This window comes from Hylaeus volcanicus, chromosome 3 (genome assembly GCF_026283585.1).
Source record: "Hylaeus volcanicus isolate JK05 chromosome 3, UHH_iyHylVolc1.0_haploid, whole genome shotgun sequence".
Classification (NCBI taxonomy): domain Eukaryota; kingdom Metazoa; phylum Arthropoda; class Insecta; order Hymenoptera; family Colletidae; genus Hylaeus; species Hylaeus volcanicus.
This window is the reverse complement of record NC_071978.1, coordinates 15,585,748-15,611,561: the sequence shown is the minus strand read 5'-3', so window position 1 is coordinate 15,611,561 and position 25,814 is coordinate 15,585,748. Positions and strand designations below refer to the sequence as shown.

The 25,814-nt window shown below is 33.8% G+C and overlaps 1 protein-coding gene across 1 annotated transcript in view; it reads right to left on the bottom strand.

Annotated features, from left to right (window-relative positions):
* The window catches only part of LOC128873879 (uncharacterized), a 460,110-nt gene that overhangs the window by 221,004 nt on the left and 213,292 nt on the right, over window positions 1-25,814 (bottom strand). The window contains exon 3 of the mRNA XM_054117849.1: window positions 217-384. The gene's annotated coding sequence lies outside the window, so the exon portion shown is untranslated. The remainder of the gene's footprint in view (window positions 1-216; window positions 385-25,814) is intronic.

Sequence of the window (25,814 nt, the reverse complement as noted above, 5' to 3'; positions counted from 1 at the left end):
ATAAAATAATTAAAGCAGGCTACGTGCTCTGGTGGTATCTTCGAACGAACGTTTGAAGTTGCACGAAAGGAGACAGCCAAAAAGAAAAAACGAGAAAAACGCAGAGCAGAAGGAACTTGAAAAGAAAATACAGTCGCAAAACGATCGGAGGCGTATGTATAAGCAACTGCTCCTCATCTTGCGCACTATAATTCGATGATAATAAAAGTGACTCACCAGAAGTCAGAAAATCGATCAAACGAGTGTTCTTTCCGTATTCTCGAGGTTGTTTATAATCCAACCGGTTTGATGAAACGGAAGACTGCACCTCGGTATTGATGATTATATTTTATCTGTTCCCCGTTTCTCTCCCTCTCTCTTTCTCTCTTTCGCCCACGCGAGTTTCTGAACAATCAATATATTCCATTAAAACACGCAGCGATGACATCGACGGTGACATTAAAAACAGAATTAAAGGTTATAATTAAGGTTACCATCCATAGGTCATGAAAATAGAATACACGCGTTTCATGAGAAAAGAATACTCTTTAGTTCTTCGAGGAATAAGGGTAATATAAAAAGTTTAATGTGAAATGGGGCTTTAGGATTTAGTTTTTTAATGAAACTCTTTTTTTAATATTACTTTGAAATGACTAATGATGAAATAATGAATGATGTTTAAGGTGGACAAACACAGAAAACAAAATCCTAAAGCCCTTTTCTACGCAAACATATTTAAAATTTGTGCTCTTTCAACGTAAAAACTAACAGCAAATGTTTCTTGATACGCGTTTCAAAAGACTTCCTCATTTGTCAGAAATTAAAATTCAATAATTTGTGTTCACCACAGAGACTGAGTATAATTGTTTCACGTGGGTAAAGCGTTGATAGGTATTAAATAAAATAGACAATTTCTATATTTTGACTAATTTAAATATAAAGTTATAATCGCATTTCTAGAATGTTTAAATAATATCATCGCGAAAATCAAATTAAGTCACAAAATGAAGTAGTTATATATATGCGTTACTTGTACTTTTATAATTAGCATACGTGAATGAAAGAAATGAATATTAGAGTTTTAATACAACCTGTAATACAATCCTGTAGTAAATATAAAGTAGAGTAAGCCGGATTGTTTTATTTCTTTGCTTAAAACAGTTTATTGTTTCATTTTCTTTCATGGATACTCATATTGTAAATATAATATTTTGTTAGTAATCTGTAGCGATGATGCAACAAATCGTAAAAAAGTGATTTTACGTAAAGAGACATCACAAGAAGTTAATACAAAACCGTCGCGCAATATGTTAGCTATTTTATGACAAGTATACATATACAAAAGTATACAAGGATATAAAGAAATACAAAAATATGTAAAACATAAAAAATAAAATACGCATTATAACATTTAGAAGATAAAACATATTGTAATATAAGTTTGTGTTCTTCATTTATATATATAAAAATATTAACTTGCATAAATATCCGCAGCCTACTTATAATATAAGCGATAACATAATTGCGTACAAATTTATGAGGTAGAGAAAAAAAGGTGTAGGAAACTAAAGGAAATTGTATGTTTAATTAGTGTAGTATGTATGCACGTGTGTATATGCATGTATGTTGCATATAGAGAGTTTTGTTTATTTATATCTTAAACATATATTCAAAACAGCGTCTTACTAATGAGGTAACCTAATCCTTTTTTATCAATAATGAGTAATTATGATAAATACCTGTTTGGAGAAATTTCTTTCTAAATTATCTAAGGATTCGTCTACGTTTAGGTTTCGTGACTTACCTGAAACAAAAAAGAAAAATCGAATTATCGACAGTGAACGATTTCAGCTTTAGATAAATTAGTAAATTTTGAATATCGGGTGGAATGGAATTACAGCAGAAATTAGCAACGTTTTATTTGAATCTAAAGACGCGGTAGCGTCTCGGCGCCAAGTACATGAAAAATTATCCGTCACCGCATATATACTGGCGTTGGAGCTACCACGTATCTTTTACAGTAGAAATGGTCCACGCCTGCAATATTTTCTAAATTTAAAGGCATTTTTCTAATGTAAACCGCATATAAGCTTTCGAATAAAACCAAAATCAATAAAATCGGTCCACGTACAACTGAGATATCGTAATATCATGTCATGAATCTGTCAGAAACCGTATTTTTCGTATGATTTTCCCGTCGTCAACCCTTAGCCAATAGGAGCTAAGCAAAAGCCGAGTGTCATTCGTCGACTCTCGGAATCATTCGGTTCAGCATGGCTTGTTGAAACAGATGTCATCATTCATAACCTGCCAAATGTCAAAACTTATTACACTATTGCATTATTAATTATATTTATATCAGCAAAATGTTTTCAATTTAGACCTTTTATGTAGGATTTAATAACAAATTGCAGCCAGTGTTGTAAAGTGTTGATCAATCTTGACTACAAGGTATGTTGTTAAAATCTGAATTGCCAGATACCTTTATTCATACAGAAAACTGTTTTTAATATAGATCCATACCATAAAAGTGTTTTGAATTTAGACTTTTTATGCAGAGTTTATACAAATGAAGGGTACCACAGGCTTGGAGGTTATTCGTTAACAAATTGCAGCAACTGTTGTAAAATGTTTATCCATTTTTATTACAAGGTAAGTTGTCAAAATTTTCATTCATACAGAATAGATCCATACCACTAAAGTGTTTTTTATGTAGAGCTTACCCAGATAGCACAGGGACGTATTATGTACGTCCATAAGACGTTCGGGACGTCCTATGGACGTCCAGATAACGTCCAAACGTCCCCTGAACGTTCTGTGAACGTCCCTGGAACGTCCCAGTTACATCGTAGGACGTCCCTGGGACGTCCGGCGTGGACATTCTATGTACGTCCTTGGGACGTCCGATGTGGACATTCCCAGAACGTTCTCTCTACGTTCTCTGTACGTCCCTGGGACGTTCGGTGTAGACATTCCCAAAACATTTTCCGAACGATCGAAATGAACGTTAAAATGAAATTTATGTTTAGAAGATGTGTATATTGAATATTTGGACAATGTTGAATAAATTTTAAAAATTGAGATTTAAAAAAAATTAAATTTTAATTTTATATGTTTTCTTTTATTTGTTGGTAGATTTTAGTTAACTGTATTTATTTCTTGTAACTGGATTCCATGAAAACGACGAACAAATCTTTCAATTTTTATATTTACCTCCGGCAGGATTCGAACTCACGATTTTCGAACTACAACGCAAGCTGTTTCCTCACTTACCCATAAACGCCTTTGCTAACATGACTCATATTTTAGGTTTATATAGTGACTTGCATTAATATTCGGACACTTTTTAAAACACAATTCCTTCTTTTGCAATTGGTCTAAATGACTTGAACTTTTTTTTGAAAAGTTTGAAGAATTAATTTACTAGGTAATTCTGAATACTTCCAAATATTACATACATATCACAACTCATATGTACAAAAAATATTTTATTCCTAATATTGAATAAACATTTTGTTTTACATGTTCAAACATATATTCTGTTGCGAATATTAGATAAATATGTGTTTTATCTACGGAAAAAAATATTCTCTTGCGAATATTAAATAATGACTGTATACCCAGATAGCACAGGAACAGGAACGTCTTATGTACGTCCATGGAACGTCCAGTGCTGAACATTCCCAGAACGTTTTCTGTACGTTCTCTGTACGTCCATGGGACGTCCGGTGCTATCTGGGATAATAATATTAATTAATTAATTAATTAATTAATATTAATTTACAATTGTAAATAGTGTATTTTATATTCTGAAAAAAATATTCTGTTCTACATATTGAGTAGATATTATATTATAAATAATATTAAGAAATACTATTTAGTTTGTTTAAAAAAAAGTATTTTTCCCTAAATCTAGAAAGTTCAGAGCGGACGTCCTTGGGACGTACAGAATTTAGGTCCCATGGACGTTCGCAGGACGTTCCGGGCGGACGTCCGACAACGGACGTCGGACGTTTGGACGTAAACTGGACATAAAATGGACGTCCATGGGACGTCCGGTGCTATCTGGGTATAGAAATGGAGTCATTTTCTCATTTCATCATTAACATTAAAATTTCTTGCAGCAAGAAAAAAAATTGCAGGTATTTATAATTATTTATAAATTGAATGAATAAATGTTTATAATTAATAAATTATATGAAATATATATATATTTGCTTTTTTTATCCCCTCTTTCTTTATTTTACTTTATTCAATTAAAAAAAATAATAATAATTTAGACGTCTTATGCAGAGTTTACAGAAATATCAATTTTATTTTTTATAAATTTAAAATAGATGCTATATAATAAATGATTTGTAAAAAGAAGTGAGATCCGATAAAAAACTTCAAAAAAGTAAAAAAATTACGCCAAGTACATGAAAAAGTGGAGGACTCAAGGAGTTATCATTGAAAAATAGAAGATCCCCATAAAAAACTACAAGAAAGTACAAAAATTTGTGAAATCGAAATGAGCTGCCAGCACATGGAGGTGCTTTCCAGCACAGTGCAATTGCGAATTTTACATTGTGTTACACAGTGTCGCCATTGCACTGTGCTGGGAAGCACCTCATGTGCTGGCAGCTCATTTCGATTTCACAAATTTTTGTACTTTCTTGTAGTTTTTTATAGGAATCTTCTATTTTTCAATGATAACTGCTTGAGTCCTCCACTTTTTCATGTACTTGACGTAATTTCTTTACTTTTTTGATAATAGATTACGCATAAAACTGATGTATAACGAGTTGTTCCCAAAGTTTACTTCATCAAACAGTTAAACTTTTATTTGTTCATGAATTTTTTAATTTCACCCTATCGTTTCGTAGTTTTTGGCTCACCTCAAGATTACGTTACCACGTAATTGAAAGAGAAAGAAATTCGTTCGTAAAAACTGAAAAAGCATATGCTATCAGTGTGTAGAACAATGTTAACAATTCATCGTCATCAAAATACGTAATAAAGACTATTAGAATATCTGAATATCAATATTTCAATATTAAAGACTATTATTACTATACCTAATAATAAAGACTATTTTCTAATAAGCAAGCATAATACGCTAATTCCGTTTTTATCACTTATTTATCACTCGTTACACGATTATTTTTTATTCGTGGCACAAAGTTTCTATCTAGATCACAGCATTACGTCCATCTCTATTTGAATACACAGTACATATTGAACAATAAGAAGACGAAACAGTTTTTGGCACGGGAACTGACGTCCGTTGTCGCCTCTTGATATTTTATATCCGACCCCCGCGGAACAACGCAGACAACACGAGGAGATATATGCGACGGAGGTTCTTAAACTGGGCTGCAGCTAATGCGAGCAGATGCTGCAATTTAACCCCGTCTATTACCCCAACTTGCGAGTACTGAGCGCCACGAACGTCATAAACTTGCTATACGAAATTTTGAACAATATTAATATACTCTGCACGGTTCCACTTCCGCCTTTTGTTCCAAGTTACCGCAGAACGACCCTGGATTTATAGCTGATTCAGCTGGGACCACGTACGAGCGTAATTAGACGCGTCAATTAAACCCATGCTCATAGAAAAGGACTTCTTGTTTGGTAAAAGTAGGATTGACAGATAGTATATGACTTTCATTGTTTAGGGGTTGTGGGTGACTGGTCGAAGAATGTAATTCTACTATAATTTACAAAGAGTTTTCCAAAAAAAAGTAGAGGATTTTGTTTTTTAATAACAAAATTCGTCTAACAGCGTAATCATAGTGTGTACTTGCATTTAAAATAAAGATATATCCACGGCACTTTTGTTCTATTAAAGAAAAGAATCTTGAAGCTCCTTTTGAAAAATCTTTTACTTGTGGTCAAATACCTTCATTTTAACCAATCTGACTAACAGTTAAAAAATTGTCTCAGTAGCAATCGAAATATTAATACTATATGTGTAGGGTCATGAAGATAAGTTGGGTTAATAATAAACACTTATGTAACGAAAGCAAGTGGTATATTACTAAAAGAGTATTAAAACAATTCAAAGGAAAAAGTTCTTTTCGTGAATCTTCTAATGAACGAATACTATGAAAAACATATAAAATCGTATTATTATTTATTAATATATCTTGTTCTCATGATCCGTATATGTAGTTTACGACAACATCATGACATACCGTTTATCTTAATTATTCTAACAATATGTTCGATCTTCTTTATTATCCATATTTTTGATCATTCTAGTCAAAGTGGATTCATATAGTAATTACATCGTTTCCTTGTAAAACATCTCGTACAACAAATGTTTGTTGAAATTAACGATTGAATCAGAATTTCTGATCTATCATGGTCTATCCATAGCGTGACAGTGAACCCGTTTAAAGATCTGAAACGCGAGAAATTGAAGTTACGTGTCTTTGTGAAGTCGTAAATTGATCGCTATCGGCGAGACAGACAAAGGTCGACGATGCGATGACATTTTTTTTTCCTTCCAATGGAACCTTTTCATTTTATTTTCTATCCCAAGAAACGTCCCCTGGGATACGCGTCCTGGTGACGGTACGCCTATCTCGATAAGCTTCCAGTCACCCCTTGGTGTGTTTCGGATGATATTCTGTTCCCTGCTGCCGCCACCCTCTCCGCGAGGGGATCAGACATTTCTCTGCACACGTGTTCATATAGATATGAGAGTAACGCGCATTAGACTTGGCGAAATTCTATCTTCCGAAGATCGAACGAAACAGTTAATCTACATAAATAAATCTGGTTGATAACAGAATTCTCTTCCCTTATTCCAATTACCACCCCACTGATTTCGCAGAAACAACAACACCAAAGTCTCTAACACAGACTGCAACCATAAAAATGAATCGACTACTAAAACTCTTTTTACAGAGCAAAATTAAGTATTCTATTTATGGGGTTACATTCGTTTTCTTGCGGCATCACGCAAGTTTTAAATGCAGCGCGATGTTGCTTCTCGTCGATTGCGAAATGTCTGATTGTACTTCCGGTCAGGTAGGGGGAGCGGACCGCGTTCTCTAAGTCTTGTATTTTCTTTACTTCGGTGTGTTTATTTTGTATCTAATGAATCCTATTTTTCTTTTGTTGTAACATGCGTGTTATATATGTATATTATTAATCTACAGACGAAGAATATATTTTTCCTTTTTGTATATTATGTTGTGTTTGAATGTTTAATAAATGTATCTTGCAAACATAACCTTTTCAACACTATTGTATTCCAAATACCATTTCTCTAATTTTCCAGAAACAACAACAGCATACCGAATCGATCGCAGAGAAGAAACTTTGGGAGGAATCAGTTACTTCGAGAACATAAATCGTTCCGACGCGACGTATAAAGCGCGGAAGAACGGTGCAACACGCTGCGAATACCAAATATCCGGCTAAATGATAAAAAGAAAGAATCGAGCAATGGTGAATCGAACGCGGGAATGTCGAGCACTTGACTTCCATCGACACCGACTGCTAAACAACCTATTCACTTTTTACCATCGCCATGCACCCATTTCGTACATGAATGAACTTGCACAGCTCGACTCCAGTGCGGACGTATTTTTCGCGATGCGCCGAGGGATATTTACTGAAGCCACCGCGCCAGGAAAGCGGAGAGCATCAAGATTGATCGACGATCGATTCCGCATGCCAAATTTCTGACCAAGATTGAGATTTCTGTTACGGCGTAACAATGGATTCTAACGGTGGAAAATATTTGACTATCGCGAGGCCAGCTCCTCGATGACCGTCGTGTCGAAAACACGCGAACGTCCGTCGTCCAGTTGTAGTTCGTACGTTCTCAAGCGAACATTAAGGGGGTACTATCGTCTAGAAGGTTGTTTTTTCAGTAATTTTTAGGAATTACTTTTGCAAAAACTATCAAACCTACAGTACCAGGGTTTTTTGATGCATAATAAAACACGTTTCAACTAACAACACAAATTTTTATGAAATACTTCATTGAAATCTATACAAGTTATGCGCTGCTATGCAGGTTGTGGCGTGAGACGCTCGTTCAATCGGGCGCACAAGCTGTGGCGGTTCTAGTCGTCTGAGACAGAAAAACAAATTTTTTTTTCAATCTATATGAATGTAGTTATCGTCTGAACTAGAATTAAGTAAGTACTAAATTTTTTATCGGAATCGCACCTGTTTGAAAATTAAGGTTTAATTTTCCCGGAAAATTCTCAACTAAAATACGAGAGCAGGGCTAAAATATTCAAGCTATCGGTATAATTCTAGTTCAGACCATAGGTGATGGTGCCCTCGAAATGTGTGTGAAAGCAGAAGTCAGTCGGTCCAATAGTTTTTGAGAAAAACGTGCGCTCGACTTGAAAAATATCGTTTCGAGAAAAACGCGTTTAAAGTTTGCTATACATTTAGCACTAATACTGGTGAACAGCCTTTAAGCCTCTGTAACTATGAGAGCTCTACGAATCTCAAATTAATATTTTAGAGGCACTTTCTCAAAACACGAAATGATAAGAAAATGCAAAAGAAAAGAAATCTAATTTTTGAAGTTTCCAGAAGATAATACCCCCTTAAATCCATATTACTCTCATCTCCCGTGTTTTATTCACTATTCACAATTTCCAAATATTCATTCGCAGTTAAGTCGACGTGTGAAGTGAGCATTCCTCGGAAGTATTTTTTTAAAAATTAATCGTCAATTGCTCACGCGTAAACAATTTCTTTGACTAACATTTCCTTTAGTTTTTCTGACAAAGAAATCAACAATCTTATTCGAATATAAATTTGTATATGTTGTTCGTTCAATTCTTTTGTGCTTGGTGATGTACTAGATTGTCCCAAAGTTTCTGTCGTGACTTGCACTCATAACTGAAGTACATAAACTGTACCTCGAGTTTCCGAAACTTAGTAGAGATGAAGATCGTTATGTAAGTAATGTAATCTATAATTAGAGGCGATCTCGGTTTCTAGACGTCGTCGCATTTAAATTTTGTAAACGAACGGTTTTACCGCTCGTTTGAGTAAATTTAACCAAGTCTCCATTTTTCTAGACACTTTTCGCATTTCGTGCCGCTATATTGGATCCTCCATTTTGAATTTCTAAATTCCGATTTTAGATTTGGAATCAGCGACCCCAAAGACCCTTGTATACGAAGTTTCACAAAAATCGTTCGGAAGGAACTGATTCAATATTTAAGACAAACTATGTCAAAAAGATTGTTGTCAGCTTCTTCCAAGAAGTACTACGTTAGACACCGTGTTTACGACGTTTACTACTTTACTATAGAATGCGTACGCATTTCCAGGAATTTATGTAGGACAATGAAACAAGCATTCATTCATAACTATCTATTAAATACGAAACATCGAAATGTCGTAACTCGGTGTGGAATCGTCCGATTTAATTCTAACAAAATTCAAATTGAAGAATGGAATTTCTACTATATAATGGATAATTATTTTCATTGTTAGATACTCTTAAACAATTTTTTTATTTATTGCTGTACTGGTCAGAAATATGATTCTGGTGTAGTAGGTGACGCACTCTATTCATGTGAATATTAGTATCAATGGCACCACAGGATAATATAATAAAGACGTTAAAATTAAATACACAAATTATTCAATAATTAGATTATGTTTAACAAAATGTGTTATCAGCTGTTTTGTCTAGCAGTGCTTATATCAATCGTAGAGGACATTTCATTCACATTAACGAGTTATATACGTCATTTCGTACGCCTTGTATATAAAGAAAATTAAAGAAATCATTGTTTTAAAAAGGGCACCAATGCCAACGAAATTTTAATAAACATTTGCATTTATGAAAGAAATTCTACAAATGTGAAAGCAATTTGTACTTGGTTAAAGATGTTCAGTGCTAGTCATTTTAACCCTTTGAATACTAAAAGCATATTTATATATCCGTCCTCAAAAATTAGACAAATTAACTTTTTTAAAATATCACCTTATAAAGAATGACAAGATGGAACTATTTTATATTTACAGTTTATTCATCCGACATTTAGTTTTAACAATAAAAATTAAAAACTTAGAAGACCTTTTCCCTGAAATTCAATTACCTACATCTTAAAATATAAATCGTTGGCACTGTTCCCTTTTTTTAACAACTTTTTAAATATTAATTGCAATTATCGCAGTGCGCTTAATTGATGTTACGAAGAGCACAGTTTGAGAAACGCCCGGCGTAGGCGATCAAATTCGGACATCTACTGATTACCAAGAGGTTTTCCCGCGTGACCGCGTAAAAATGACCCTAAACGACACGCGTCGCTGGCTATTACGCAAGATTGATTACGCTTTCACATCGCACCTGCGAACTTCATCACAGACACTTTTACCTGATTAACCGAAAACCAGGACGCAAATTAATCCACGTTCGCGGTCACGTGTTTTCGATTGTCCCAGCGCTCACTCGCCGTGAAATCACCCTTAATCGCGTTTTCCGTTCAACTTTCCTCTCGCGATCGATCGCTTTTCCGTCGGGGACCGCTTATTTTCGATAACGTCGCCCAACGAAACTTGAGACAAAATAATAGTAATCTCGGTAATAACTTGCCACTTTCGTAGCTGTATTTCACATTTTTATCGACGTTAATCGGCGTCGATATCAGAGGTGAATAAAGAATTGCGAAAGCAGAACGGAAATTATTTTGCGAACTTCGCGAAGTATTTAAGTGCTTTCTCTTCTGCGTGTAATTTACTCGATATATGTCATGCAATTACCGCACGATTGCTATTTAGCGATGTTCGATCAACTTTGTCAGATTTTATTTTCGTCGTGACTTTCCAGATCGAACCACCGTCAAATTCGTTTTCTATCGGTACGAGGAAAAATCGGAATTCATGTTGTCCTAGATAGGTGATATTTAAGTACGTGGATATTGTAACGCTTTTTTATATGCCACATTTTTCAGTTTATTTTCTATGTTGCGACTGAGCAAAGCTCGAATATTAGAAACTTTTGTGTGGTAATAAAAAGGTACGAAGGATAGACTCGATACCTCGATTATTATCAATTTTAGTGAAAGTTTGCATCCAACGAAAAAGTTTCCAAAATTATTTCTTAATAACTTCGGTAATGTATATCTTTTCTGTAAAGAAAGTAGTAGACGAGATATTGTACATTTAATGCTTGGCACACCGTCAAAATTTAACGATGTAATGTAGTTTATATTTTAAAAGCAGCATGAGATATTTCGGTTATTATTAAATCTACTAGAAATTGGAACAGTACAGGAAAGTTTACAGATGTAATTTGCAACAACTTCGTAATATACATTTTGCTTGTAAAAGGAACATTATATAAGATGTAGAACATTTTACGGTTGGGCTACCGCCAAGAATCTTGCAGTGTAATGAAGCTTAATGATTTGAAGGTACGGAGAGATAGTCCGATGTCTTGGTTACTGGTAGTTCTGCTGAAAATTAGAGTGGCACAAGAAAGTTTACAAATTTAATTTGCAACAACTTTCGTGACATACATTTCTTTTGTAAAAGGAACATTATACGAAACGTAATACGTTTTATGGTTGGGCACTATTGTGTAACACATTCGTACACAATATATTTGTTAACACCCAGCATAGAAAAGTGAAATTCTTGCATGTGGTCCAAACTCGATGGTCAGGAGCTGCACGTGATCCGAAATCGAAGATGTACAAACTGATGTAAATAGGAAACTTTCGCGTCGAAGACCTTGTGAACAAGAGATTAGAAATGAAGAATGCAGCTCCTTCATATATTTGATCACCAAGAATAGTGAAATAGAAAAGTATATGGTCGAATATGCATACAAAACTAATGAAAGTAACGAATAGCAGTTAAAGCATGTGGTTCAAAGTCTAGGTGTTCATATTATCCTGTGCAACCCCTGTGGATTTCTTTTACACCCTGTACTTTCTCATTCGACCAGAGACGTGACGCACAGCACAACTTCCACGACCTGTTTTCCGTCCATGTCACGATCATTCAATTTCAATCACGACTCAACGGCTCGAATGTGATGTAAATGAACGTTATCATAAGCGTGCCGCTCGAAACGAACGCAACGACGACGATATATTCTCCCTTTCTTGGTTTTCCCGCTCTCTGGCAGCATCGACCACCCAACCCCAACCATTTTCGCGGCGCACACCCGTGCTCGCGCATTTGCTATCCGTCGCCCCGAGCTCTGCGTCCCCTGGAGCCGTCCTTGAACCTACAACCTACAGTACAACCCACGAGCAACGAGAAAATCCACCCCTAGATACTGTTACCCGCTAATTGAGCGTCTAGGGGATTTCGCAATTTTCGTATGCCATTCTCCTACCTCGGGCCACATTTTCTCCACCCTGCGATCTTCGTTTCCTGCGTATCTGATTTCGAGAAGCACGTCCCCCACTTCATCATTCTCCCGTGGTCTCTTCTCCATTCCTTCATCGCGTTTCCCTTCCTATTTGCTTCCTGCCGCGCGTCACCATGATATTATTGGATCGAATCGCAAATAATGCTCGTTTGCTTTCATCAGTTTCATTTTTCCTTCGGTTGTTTAATGTCGCGCCAATCTCTCGCCTGGGCTATTACCGACATCTAGAAGTTATGTAGTTTATATTAAGGAATGTTTCGTTATTCGCTATATAACTGTATGAGCTTTGATATCGTTTCGTTATCTATAAGATTTTTATTTGGAACGAGAGTTATGTTGAATTGCTGGCTGTGGAATGAGTACAATTCGAACTGCAGAATGAGCTGTTTTGTATATGATTATCATGTTAACGAACATTATGAGCGCATACAATCCGCAGTTTATTAATGATATAGTTGCATTTGTCGGACAGAATGAAAAAGCGGAATTTTTAACTAAATAGATTGAGACTCTAACAAAATTTATTATTGAGATTTATTTTCTACGCGTCACTGTGTATATACAACTTTTTCCTATCTAGTACTCGCTTTCCAGCTCTCAAAATTGACTATCACAGAATGGTCGTATGTATGTGGTATATTTTAAACATATTTTTGATTTCGTAAATTTCGGTATTGAAATTTTTAGACATTTTATATAGAAAAAAATGGAGAAAAACGTTAGAGGTCCATTACTGGTACTAATATTGTTAATACTATGTTTACGGAGATTTCTTATTAGATTACTATTACAGGAGTAAGGCTTTAATAAGTGGAGTTGATTTATTAAAAATTAATTAGCCCTTTGTACTCGAGGCCTTTTTTTCTGGCAGCAACTGCCAGCAACTCGAGATGTGTCTTAGCATTTTATTGCCATAAATTCTAAGCTACCTAGATTTGAGAATAAGGTCACCTTTAGCTCACCGACAATCACTTTATTAACACTTCGAGCTCTAAAGAAATTAAACCTAAAGAAACATTAAGTATTGTAGATTTGCTGCGTGAAGCCTAATGGTGACTGAGAGTCACCTCTCGAATGCAAAGGGTTAGAAGGTTTAGACAAAAAGTGAATTTGAATATATTCTCACCTTTTTATATGGATAAAAGTCAGCATAAGTGAATGGTAAAAAATATAAACGGTTTTTATAAAAATCTGGTGAAATTAGGAATGAGTCAAAATGATCGTGTTCCGTAAACCTAGTATTAACGTCTTATCCACTTCTTGCTTGGATTATTAGCGATATTTAGATGTAGTAATGTTTCATAGTGTACCGTTTAACTGGTGTATTTTAAGTACTGCAAAAGGTGTGCTAGTGTTCTGTTATCTTTAAGATTGTGTTTTAGGATTAGGAGATGTTTCAGGAACTGTATGTTGAACTGCTGTCCGTGGAATATAATTCGCACTGTAGAATGAGGTGGTTCATTATTTGAATCAACTTGCACAGTGTACAGAGTAATCGGTCTCCTTTGATAAGTAAGATACTGGTGTGTTAATTGCATGTGTCCGATCATGATTCTTGATAGAGCAACCTGGTCTTGTTAGAGTGGAGGAGGTGCTCCTTTCGAAAAAAATCACTTTTAACTGACAACAGTTTGATTGACAGAGTTTAGGGCTAAGCTGTCGTTTGAGGGAAACGGGGGGGGGGCCCCCAAATTGGCTATTTCCTGGGCGGGTCTGTCGGCTTTTTCATTAATTTTTATTTGTATATCAAAAGAGAACAAAATTACTATGATTAAATTGTTATTTTTTTATTGATTCTGTATACGCTTACTTGACTTTCTTGGATAATTCAATAAATCAGTTGTCCACTGGCATTGAATTGTAGTGATAGCGTTTCAGGAATCAGAGTGGATCACGAATCGTTTATTATGGATTTTGATTGTGAATTCAAGAGCATGTTGTAATGCTTGAAGTTTACAGAACGTTAGAAGGAGCCTGGATGAATCTTGACTTTTATGGTTGAAAGTTTGAAGATAATTCATGAATTCCATTTGCTTTTAAAGGATATGATCATTAACTGTAGTGTAAGATGTAATTATCATTATTAACTTGTTGCTGCCAAACAAAGTTAGCAATGCATCTATTTGGCTGGGCGTTGAGACTACAACTTGTCGCTAGGCAAAGATGCACACATTGCAAGATTGAATACTGTTCGATACAAATCGATATATCCTTACGCGAATAGATTTCGTAACTTTCATAAATTATCTGGTGGAGTTAGCAGTATTTATATTCTTTTCACAAATGAACCAAACTTTTTAAACCGCTTCAACAAAAAAATCCAGATAATTTCAATCTAAAATGGAGACGTCGCACTAGTCATTTATGTAATTTTGTACATACGAAGGACGTATGTACGTACTCAGGGTTAATTTTTATTTACCCAAACACGTTTATGTACTTTTTAAATAGTTTTAATGTATATTAAATTCCTAGTTGGAGTATGATATTCCTTAAATCGAAATCACTGTAATATTTTGCATATTTTCACATATTTGCTCCCAATGCTTTCTTTCATTTGTTAACTTCTGTATAACGCCCACTTGTCATTCCATTAAAAAAATGTTTAGGATTATCCTTTTTTAATTGCTTTCCATTGATATTTCCAATATCTTCTTCTATTCGCAAAAAGAGAATTCCATTAGAGACAATAAGAAATTACAAAGGAAAGAAATTCTACTCTTTAAATTATTTCCATATGTTGTATTTTTACTTTCAAATTTAACTTCGTCGCATTTATCTTCTGCTTTTTCCTACGCGGCGTACCTTTTACGGCATCCTTGGTTTGTTTATCACAATTCTGTGCTAATCTCTTTCCTTCTCGGTTCTTTATTTTGCTCTTCCTCGTTCCAGCGCTTTGCTTGCCCCTCACCGGTACTTTGTTTTCATCCTCGCTTCCTGTACGTTTTTCTTCTTGTTTCCCCGTGTGCTCTCTCTACATTTTATCTCCTTTACATGCAATTATCCTTTTATTACCTTATCTCTGTGCTATCTCTTTCTCTCAAATGCTCTTATCCGTTTTATCTTCACGATTTATTTTCACCTGCCTTGTGCCATCCTCACGACATCTTCTCCCATCGTACACTTCCTATATTTGGACTTCTCTGGATATTTACGTACATATTTATCTCCACTGTGTGTTTTATCTTTTTGTATCATCAGCATTTTCCTTTACTTTGTCTCACCGTCCGCGTTTCTTTTTCTACGGCTTCCCCTTTCCATGCACGCACATTTATTTTACACACTTGTTTTATTTTTCCGTATTACTTCGATAGTTTATTTTCGAATATCTTCTTCTTTGTCACCATCTTAATTTACTTGTTCCTTTTATCTTTGGTGTGGAACTAGAAAAAGCACTTTAGTCAAAATTCGCTCTTTTCAACAACGGCTTATCATAAACCTCTTCACACTTCGTCTTCCCTATGCACGCATGTTTGACTTTTACGTGTTTTCTATTTTTCGATATTCCATCTCTAGTTCTCGTTTTCGTCCGTTTTATTTCAACAATTTAGTTTCCACTACCTTATGTATTAGGCGTAAAAATTAATTCTGTGTCTTTCGAAGGTAAATTTACCATTTATTTATCAAGAAAACCCATACAACTTTTCATTTTTTTCGTTACACATTCCAAGAGAGCACATATAGGTGTAAAACTAACCAGTAAATATTTCTATTTAAATTGGAGTTATAAATAATTATGTAAATGTACAGATACAGAATTAATTTCTACACCTAATAATTTCTATATCCAAGTTTTCTATATACTTGTTAGAAGAACAACATTAAGCACAGTGGGCTAGTGAATAGGTAAATTGTAATAGCCATTAGGTGGAGACTTGGGTTATAATATTTATAATATAATATTATATGTAATATTATATATGATTATAAATTCATTGTAATCGATATAAGATCAGATTCAGAACTTAGAAAGTTGATAATTCAAAGTAACAAACTGATGAGTAAATCTTTTTACTTAAACTACAGTTATAAATGACTGAATGTAAAGACAGAATTAATTTTTACACTTAATATATTCAACTTGTGCTACATTCGAATTGTTTGTTCGATAACAACGGCAACTATCACACATATTCATCTTAGAATATTATCCAAGTTATTTGAATTGCGTATTTAACATGTCTGTTATATACCAATATACGATTCAATTTCATTTGAAATTTAATACCAAAATTTATATTTCTTATTAAATAGACATCTTCTCCAACCAAATATATAAAGTTTAACGCTAAAAACTCACCTTTAACGCTGGAAACTTATCTTGTACAGCCCTATTAGTTCGAATAAGGTTCAGCCGTATTTCTTTTCGCTTTCTCATCTTAATTTCCTTACCTCTTTCTCTGCTCAGTCTTCTCTCGCCTGTTCTACCTATTCTCTTGAATTTTATCGTTTCGCTTCGTTTCATTTTACGTATAAAACTTCTTCGCGAACTTCCATTGACGATCTTCTATTCTTTTCGGTCTTCTTTACTCCCCTTATCTGATTCTTCTCGGATAGGTTATACTTTATTCTTCTTTTTCCTTCGCCCAACTCGCCCACGACGGTGTTCCTTCTTCGCGTCATTTGCGATCGTAATCTCACACGGCGTGTTCGTAACCCAGCCGCTTAGGTCGTTTTTATACCTTCTGATACGGTGGAGTAACTTAAAATTATCCATTTTATGGGTATAAAACATGAAACTTTGCGGGCGTATTATTTATAGTTAATTAATCTTCGCAAGCATCATAGACATCGGTGAAACGAATTTTGAGATGCAGCAATGGCAGCCAGATATCGTTTTTACACTATTAAAAAACATCAAAATCCATTAATGGCTGTTTTAGAAATTTTATCGATACCATACATGACATACCATTCGAACATTTCTTTAGATTTTCATTTCTAGGTTCTAAGATAAAGGTTCTAGGATCAAAGATAACAAAAAGTAATGACATTTATTAGACGAAACCATATATTAGGTTGCCCCAACAGTTTCTTTCGCTTTATTAATAAGTAATACATGCACAATATCTTATGTTTTATGTTACATTACTGAATTGTGCACGATTCATTTTGCTCCATTACTGTTACAACATGAATATCTATGAAATTAGATTGTCTATTTATATAAACACGGCCACATAAAATAATTGAGTGCAACTCGCGAAAGAAACTTTCGGGACAACCTAATATATATCCCGATCCACTACAAAATTCAAAAAAGTGAAGTTAGAAACAAAATTCTTTTTACGACATTTCTCATTTCAAAATCATTGAAATCACGTCATAAACAATGTTCACATCATAAAATTTAGGTAGATATTTAAATGGTCTTCTTCGGCTGAGGCAATCTGTATTTCTAATACAGCGCATTTTGGAAACATAGCTCTTCCGTGACAGATTGTGGCTACGTTCGCGAATGTTGTGCGCCGTTCCAAGCCGAAAGACCGCCACTGAAACAGCCTCCGATTTTTCTGAACACCCCCAGCAATACCGCAATCGAATTACGATCTGAAAGCTCTATCTTGCATCCCACGTATCGTCAGTTCCACCTGTTTCCTGGCCGAGAGCACGAGGAAGAGGGTCCACAGATTCGCAATCCATCCACGAGAAAAAAGACAGGACTCGGACACGATCGATTTCGTTCCGCCAGTATGACTCATCCGCAGGAGCGAAGGTTCTTCCTCGTGATCAGCCTTTCCTAGCCAAGGTCTTCTCTAACCGCAACAATGAGAGAGGAAAAGAGAGAAGTCTTCGTGATTGCGTACGTGTACATACAGACGGTCTTGCCGCGCGGTCGTCATCGTGGCTCCAAGAAAGTGGAAGGAAAACGCGTTACATATAACGCAGTGCTTCCCAACCGTTCCTGGATTCTTAGGCGATGTTTACATTTGAGATGTTCATTTGTCAAATTAACTTCGCAAACAAAGAAGTGGTGAAAAGTGACGAAGTAGTAGGTATATGTTATTTTTTAAAAATTCGTTTAAGGGAGTATCCTGAATTAGGAAGTCTAAAAAAAAGCTGTTTTTTGTGAATTTTTTTAGGTTGGAAAAAAATAATTAATTCTATCGAACTTTTTATCCCATTTTCATACATATTTGAGTAGCCTGTACAAATTTTTTTAACAAGAAATATTCAAATTGAGTCGACTGTGACGCACATTTGTAGGGCACCTCACAATTAAAACCTCCTATCGGCGGGAAAGATGGAGGTCGTAATTTTGGTATGACACAAAAAAACCAAAAGTAATTTTTCTTTTTGATACATTCTTCATCTATGTGAACTAAGAAAATTCATACAAAAAAAATTTTAAACAACTTTTTTACCAAGTTACAGAAAAATGTATGAAAATGAAAATTTCTTTTGGTTTTTTTTGTGTCAAACCAAAATTACGACTTGCATCTTTCCCGGTGATAGGAGGTTTTAATTGTGAGGTGCCCTACAAATGTGCGTCACAGTCGACTCAATTTGAATATTTCTTGTTGAAAAAATTTGTACAGACTACTCAAATATGTACGAAAATAGGATAAAAAGTTCGATACAATTAATTAGTTTTTTTCGACCTTAAAAAAAATGTACGAAAAACCACTTTTTTTAGACCTCCTAATTCAGGATACCCCCTTAAAATACTAGGTGTGGAAATTAATTCTGATCCTTTATATTCATACATTTATAATTCTAGTTCAAGTCGAAATATTTACTCATAATTTTGTTAAGTTAGAGTGCCACCCTTCTACTTAAACTTAATCTCCATTAGAATGATTTTACATACATTCAGTGTAATAACTTATTACACAATATACCTAATACACTATTGTTGATATTTTATATGTTTTTGCATTTGTATACATTTTCATACATTTATTCATACATTTGTCGTAAATGTAGAATTAAGTTGTAATGAAATGACTGTTTTATTTTTTAATATTATTTATTATTAATTTTATTTATTATTTTAATGTTATTATTGACAGGATTTTTTGGTAACTGTTCTGAGGTGATGAATGTGTAAAAATGAAATTCGTTTCAGATAAAGTTGTTACGTGAACACATTATAATTTCTTTATTATCTAAATACCTACAGATATCCATGTACGAAGAAAAGAATAAGTACAGTCAGTGTAATAAGTATTCGTGCAGGAACCAATTCAAAATCAAGCTTCATATATTTATTTTATTAATAAATTTTAGGGGGAGACATAATTAACCAACATTCCTACATATTTTTAGAGTAGAATTTGCGTAAATTAAAGTTTACTATTTTTAGTGTTAATCTCTTTTCTTATTAATTTTATTTTATATTGGTTACTCTACAAATACTTCTCACACTGATTGTATATATGATCTAAGTCTCAACCTGAAAGTACACTTTGGAAGTGAAAGTAAGAATGGCGATGAGTAATTTTAGGAGACAATTGCTTCTATAAAAGTAAATTTCATTCTTTTGAACGAAGTTTTTCTTATATTGTGAAGTTTACTTTATCACCCCACAAAATTTCAACTTTGTACTTATAAGACATTTACACATTTTTTTTTACATGTTTCGAAAATTGTTATTAATGAAGGCAACGCTAAAACCTTGGCAGAATTGCATTTTCTTTATATGTAATATATAAACAACGAAATAAAAAAAAATCAGCATTTGTATTAATGATGTGAAAAAAAAGTGTCGCTGCATTTCGTACTATTTAGACTACATTCCCGTCGTAACATCATCCCCATCAATTCGTGGAACTTCTGTCATCGAATGTGAACAATTGCGTTTAAAACTCAATGATAGAATTGGTTCGTGGAGCAGAATCGCTTCCATGCTCTGTTAAACTGTAATACTCGGTCCCAAGCGAGTGACGGGAATACGAACATTACTGGATTCCCAAGTATTAGGTGTTCTGAAAAGTAACGTCGTTTTTGCAATTTTAAATACTTGTTTATCACTCATCAGCTCATTGATTTTTTTGATTTGATAACGAGGGCAATTACATAATTGATTAAAAATAGAAATTTATTAAAAATTTGTTTGAATTTAATGTAAAAGCAACGACATTACTTTCCAGTCTACCTAATACTTGGGAATTTATGCACCACGTAAATATCTCCATACTGCTTTGAATATTCTGTATCGTAAAGCATTACTGTAAACACATTACTACAAATATTTGCTAAACAAATTCTTAACGAGTGACTTTTCTCGTTGTGGTTCGTCGTAAATGACGTTGAATCTCTTTAACAACAGTGGTATACGAACAGTACAATCGTGTGATCGTCTAGGAAATACTACAATTGACACCGTTATTCGTTAAGTTCATTAATTGGCTGATATTGGAGCCTAGTCGCGTCACACCTGTTGGGAAGCACTGGTGTAACGGACGCGCCGGAGAAGCGAAACATTCCAGGTTCACGCGGAGTGTTTCCGAACGTTCTTGAGAGGATTTCGTTGAAGGGAACACCGGTTTGCTCGCGCAACAACGAATGGAATTTCCTTGCACGAGGATACAGGTTGTCGTAAATTTTTTCCTCTTTCCTTTCCGTCGGTGACATTAACCAAACATGTCTTTTTATACTAATCGATTAATCGCTCAATTAGTTGAATTAATATGTTTCAGTTGAGTGTACACCCGTTCTTTGAGATACCGAATTTGGTATTGGCGTTGATCAGCATTTGTTAGTCCATTTACATTATTTCTTCTAACATAGTTTCTTGTTTTATCTAATCTACAACCAATTATAGTTTTCGGGTTACAATGATCTTGTATAGGTATATTTCTTGGTTTATTTTAATTTTCCAATTTTAAAAATGTTCATATATATAGATATAATTCTACTTTCTATACTTTACATTCTTATTATTTAAAGATGTTCTGTTTGCTTCACAAGAATGCAAAACTAAAAACTTAAATATTAAATAAACGGATTTTGTGTTTTTCTTTTAAGAAATCATTCTTCTTCCAAATAAAACTATCTCCATGTATCAGTTGCTATTATAGCAAGTACTAGAATATCAAGTATCAAGTACCGACATTCCAAGTACAGCAATGTCTCGCGTAATGCTTGAAAATTGGAACCATCAATTATCATTTTGTAAGACACTGAAATAGGCAATTTACAGCACCGAGCCTTGATCAAATTTAATTCCGCTGCTTGAAAACTTACTATTACTAGCACATGTTCCCAAAAATCTCCCTAGTATTCGTATCATCAACTCTGACCTGTAATTTTCAAGTTTAATATTTGAAGTTAGGATGAAAAATAATAATAATATTAATTAACCACAATCATAGCAATGTTGTACATACAGACAAAGCTTTAAAATTCAGATAACACTTTGATATTTTTGAAAAATACTATATTTAATAGTATAACATAACCCTTAAGGGGAGAAATAGATTTTGGACTACGTGTTTTTTAATGATATGCACGAATTCAAGAAAGTATTTTCTGTAGAATTTTTGCATATTGAAGATTACGCAATTTAACATATTTATTTCAATTTGTTGAATTTGTACGTAACAAAGTTTGCCTTTGAGGCACAGAATTATATTCTACTGCTCAAAATGAATAAATAAGTCGAATAAATATGGTGATTCCATTTTGTTTTGAGGTACATCCACTTTAGGTTATCGCATGAATTGTACAAAGAGCTTCAAAATTGACATACTAGATGGAATATTCTACAAGGTTTCCAAATGATGGATGACTTGTGATGGATCAGTTGCATGGTCTCCTCGATCACTCTATTTCAATCCAACTAATTTTTATTCGCAGGGCCATCCAAGTTCATAGTGTACTCTGCACCAATGGAAAATGATCAAAAACTTAAATAATATATTCAAAATGTCCGTGATATCATAGGAAACATGTGTGTGTGTGGCTGCTAATGATCACTTGAAATATTTTTTTGAAAGATAGAGAAGCTGAACTAGAAACAATCTATGATTTCAAGATGTTACCAAAAGTTTGACTATAAAAGCTGCTAAAATTAAAAAAAAAAGTGAGGATTCACTACAACTCGTACATATAGAATTTTAGTACCTTATTTGATTTTGTTAAATAAATATGCTCCTTCTGAGAAAGATGTAATATTGACTTTAACTCTTTCTATCAAACATCAAAGATTTGTTGCTGAAATTGACACTTCAACTAAAAGTTGTATTTAGAAAACAAGTGGTTTAAGGATCCGTGTTTGATAGATCTTTTTATCAGTTTCAAGTTGTAGAATAAATTGGCTAATTTCGTGATTGGACTTTCAAGTCATTTCACGAATGTGACTCTATTAATTTTATAATAGGAATTTTGTGGAACTGCTGACGAATTATTGCTCGTTTACAAGAAAGGCATCAGAAGTAAAAACCGGTTTCTTTAATGAGTTTTACCTCAAATTGTAGACCTCGATTAGATCTCGATTAGATATTTAAAAAACGCTCCCTTTTAGACGTAACAGGCTACTCGATCTCGAAGTAAATTGGGTTAACATGTAGACCGTGTAATTTGTTAAACATACATGGTTATGTACACGCAATTAACAATAAATAAAGGTACTTTAACGAATCTTGCTTCACAACAATTACGACTATGACATAATTTACAATGATACATGTTTCATGGTGTAATCAATATTATAATGATATCATTGTTTATCAGTTTTGTACAAGCTTATTCATTTCAAAAAGTTGAATTCCAACTTGTAGTTGGCGCTACCATACAGCTACAACTGCTAAAATAATAATTATAATTCCATGTGAAACCATCTTAAAATTAAGAATTTTGATGAAAATTATAAATGTAATAAAATCATGAAAGAATTACACGTAGAATATGTATATAAAATGAGATGAAAATATCAAGATTTATTTGCATATGATGATTTTTTATTTGCATTACTATGCTCATTATATTTTCTATAGTAATATATGGTATAATTAAGGCCACGAATCTTTAGACAAAGCAATACAAAAAAAAAGGATAAATATAACAAGATATAATAAATACAAATAGTGAATCTTATATTGGCGTATCTATGTATATTGCATAGTAACACATTCATTTATCTATAAAATTATTTTATGTTGGCTGTAAGAAGTATGTTAAATATTCGCAAAATCGCCCGGAGTTGTTAGCTCGCTTAAATAAAAATGTCGAATGCAAAGAGTTAATACCGCAATTGATATTATACACATTGATCTTGGATTAAATCAGAGATTAAAGATGTAGACATTGGTTATGTGATCTTAGGATCACGTGGGATTACGGAGGGTTGAGAAAGTACATTTCCACTTTTCGTCCTCTTCTGGGTAGGGACAGAAGCATCCTTTTTAAAATACACATAATTTGTCTGTTTCTAGACTCGACACAGCACAGATAATGTATGACGTTATTTGGAAAATGAGAGGAAAACTTTAAAACGCAGGAGTAATAATTTTGTTCGCTATGAAGGATTTGCGCGATACGGTTAAGAAATTACGTACTCTGCGTGGGAGGAATCTTCGCATCGCGAGTATATTCGTTTGAAAATGCAGGCTCCGTGTATCTTCCCTCGTCCTGCTTTACTCTTTCGCAATTCTTCTGTAACGGTATCTATTCGAGTTAGATGCTAAACGAGTCTTGGCTCATGCCGTGCGAGTCTCATAAGAATAATTTATTGAACGACTTTTCGAACCCTCTTCCATGAAATGCGCGCTTCGATGTGCAGTCCAGGTGCCACGAGCGTTCGACGGTAAAACTTGCTTTTCTTTGAACACTCTTTCCAACGTTTTATCGTTTAACTCTGCACTATCTAAATTTTACACTTTGTGTCCTACTTTCTTTTTGCCGAGAGAAATGATGCTGAAGATGCAAGGAAAATTGCAAACACTTCAACTATTACTTTTCTCGTCATTTTTATTGTAAAGAGTTTTTCAAAATGGGTTCTGGATATTATTTTTAAACCCACCTGTGAGCGTGCTCGCGGCAATTTACCGAAAATTTTACTTTTCGCTTTATATTATAGGCACCGTAATAGATAGAGACATGACCATTCACGCAATTGTTATTCATAGTTAATGTTAGTATTTACAATTTTGCTCCAATCCTTGCGTATAACTGTTAAGGTATTATCAGAAAGAATTCTAAAGGAAATTGGTGTAATTTAATAAGGATTGAGAAAAAAAAGAATAAACATAAAAGTAGAAATGATATTTGTCAAATTCAAAATTTATTTCATTATTTGTTGGAAACCGTGCTATTAATGTTTATTCAATATTATTAGAGAATATGAACAAGACAATTTATTTTTTATAAATAGCATACGGATAAAAAAATCGTTGTTTAGTCGTAGTTTGATTAGAGCATGTGGTATAAATGCTAATCAGTGTATTTTTAATTATTCGTAACAATATTACTAGAACCTACATATATAATACGATTATGTAGGTATAACGTCACTAAAAAAATATTGTAGAGTTTACGATAAACTTTATCGTTCTAGTGTATACTGTATACATATAACTATAGCGTGATCTCGGTACCTCTCACCATTTTTCTACCACTTCTGAGATTCGTAGTTTCTTGGCTAATTGTAGGACCAACGAAGAGCAAAACAAGAAACCACAAAAATCTAGAATTTGTTATATTTGTACAAAGCATAAATACAATAAGTCTAAATTAATAGGCACCAAATGTAATAGAAATGTATCCAAGAGTCACATAATTGTGCGCTGTGTTGAGTACAGAGTCAAACTCAATCAACAATTTTTTCGTAAACTCTTAAGTATATATCTGTTATGTTTATTGAATACAGCTTTATTAAACAATTCAGATAATTTTGATCCAATTTTAGCGCCCACAATTTACTCAATTTGTAAGCAAAATCATAAAACTTCTAATTACAGCGAATAACCGCAGCACGACCACTCGCGGAAGTTTGAAAAGCGCGCCCACCGAAGGGTTAATAACAAATTACTCTTGTTAGCGTGGTCGTGGTGGACGCTTAAACGACATTTAAGCGTCCCATTTAAATGTAACCAGTTATACTTGTACTTAAAATGTAAATATCAAATATATTCCGTATCATGTGTGTTTCATTAAAAAACAACATTCTAAAACTCCTTTTAGAAAATCCTTTATGTTAAAGACTTATTATTGTATTGGTAAATATTAGTACAAAATTGTTGTTAATAAAAGCAAAGCAATTATACTTTATTTGAAAAAAATTCTTTTCAATTTATCGATTGCATCCTTTTCGAGAAAAAAAAAACAAAATATTTACAATGTAAAGTTAAAGAGTGTTTGAAGAAATATAGATTGTACTACATATGGACAATAATGATAAAATACATATACTGTAAAAAAATACGAAAGTTCGTATAGTTTTTCTGTAATTCATTCATTTTACATAGATATATTGATATATATCGTAGATATATTGTCTTTTCCAAAAAGAATCAGGTAAATATAGTCGAAG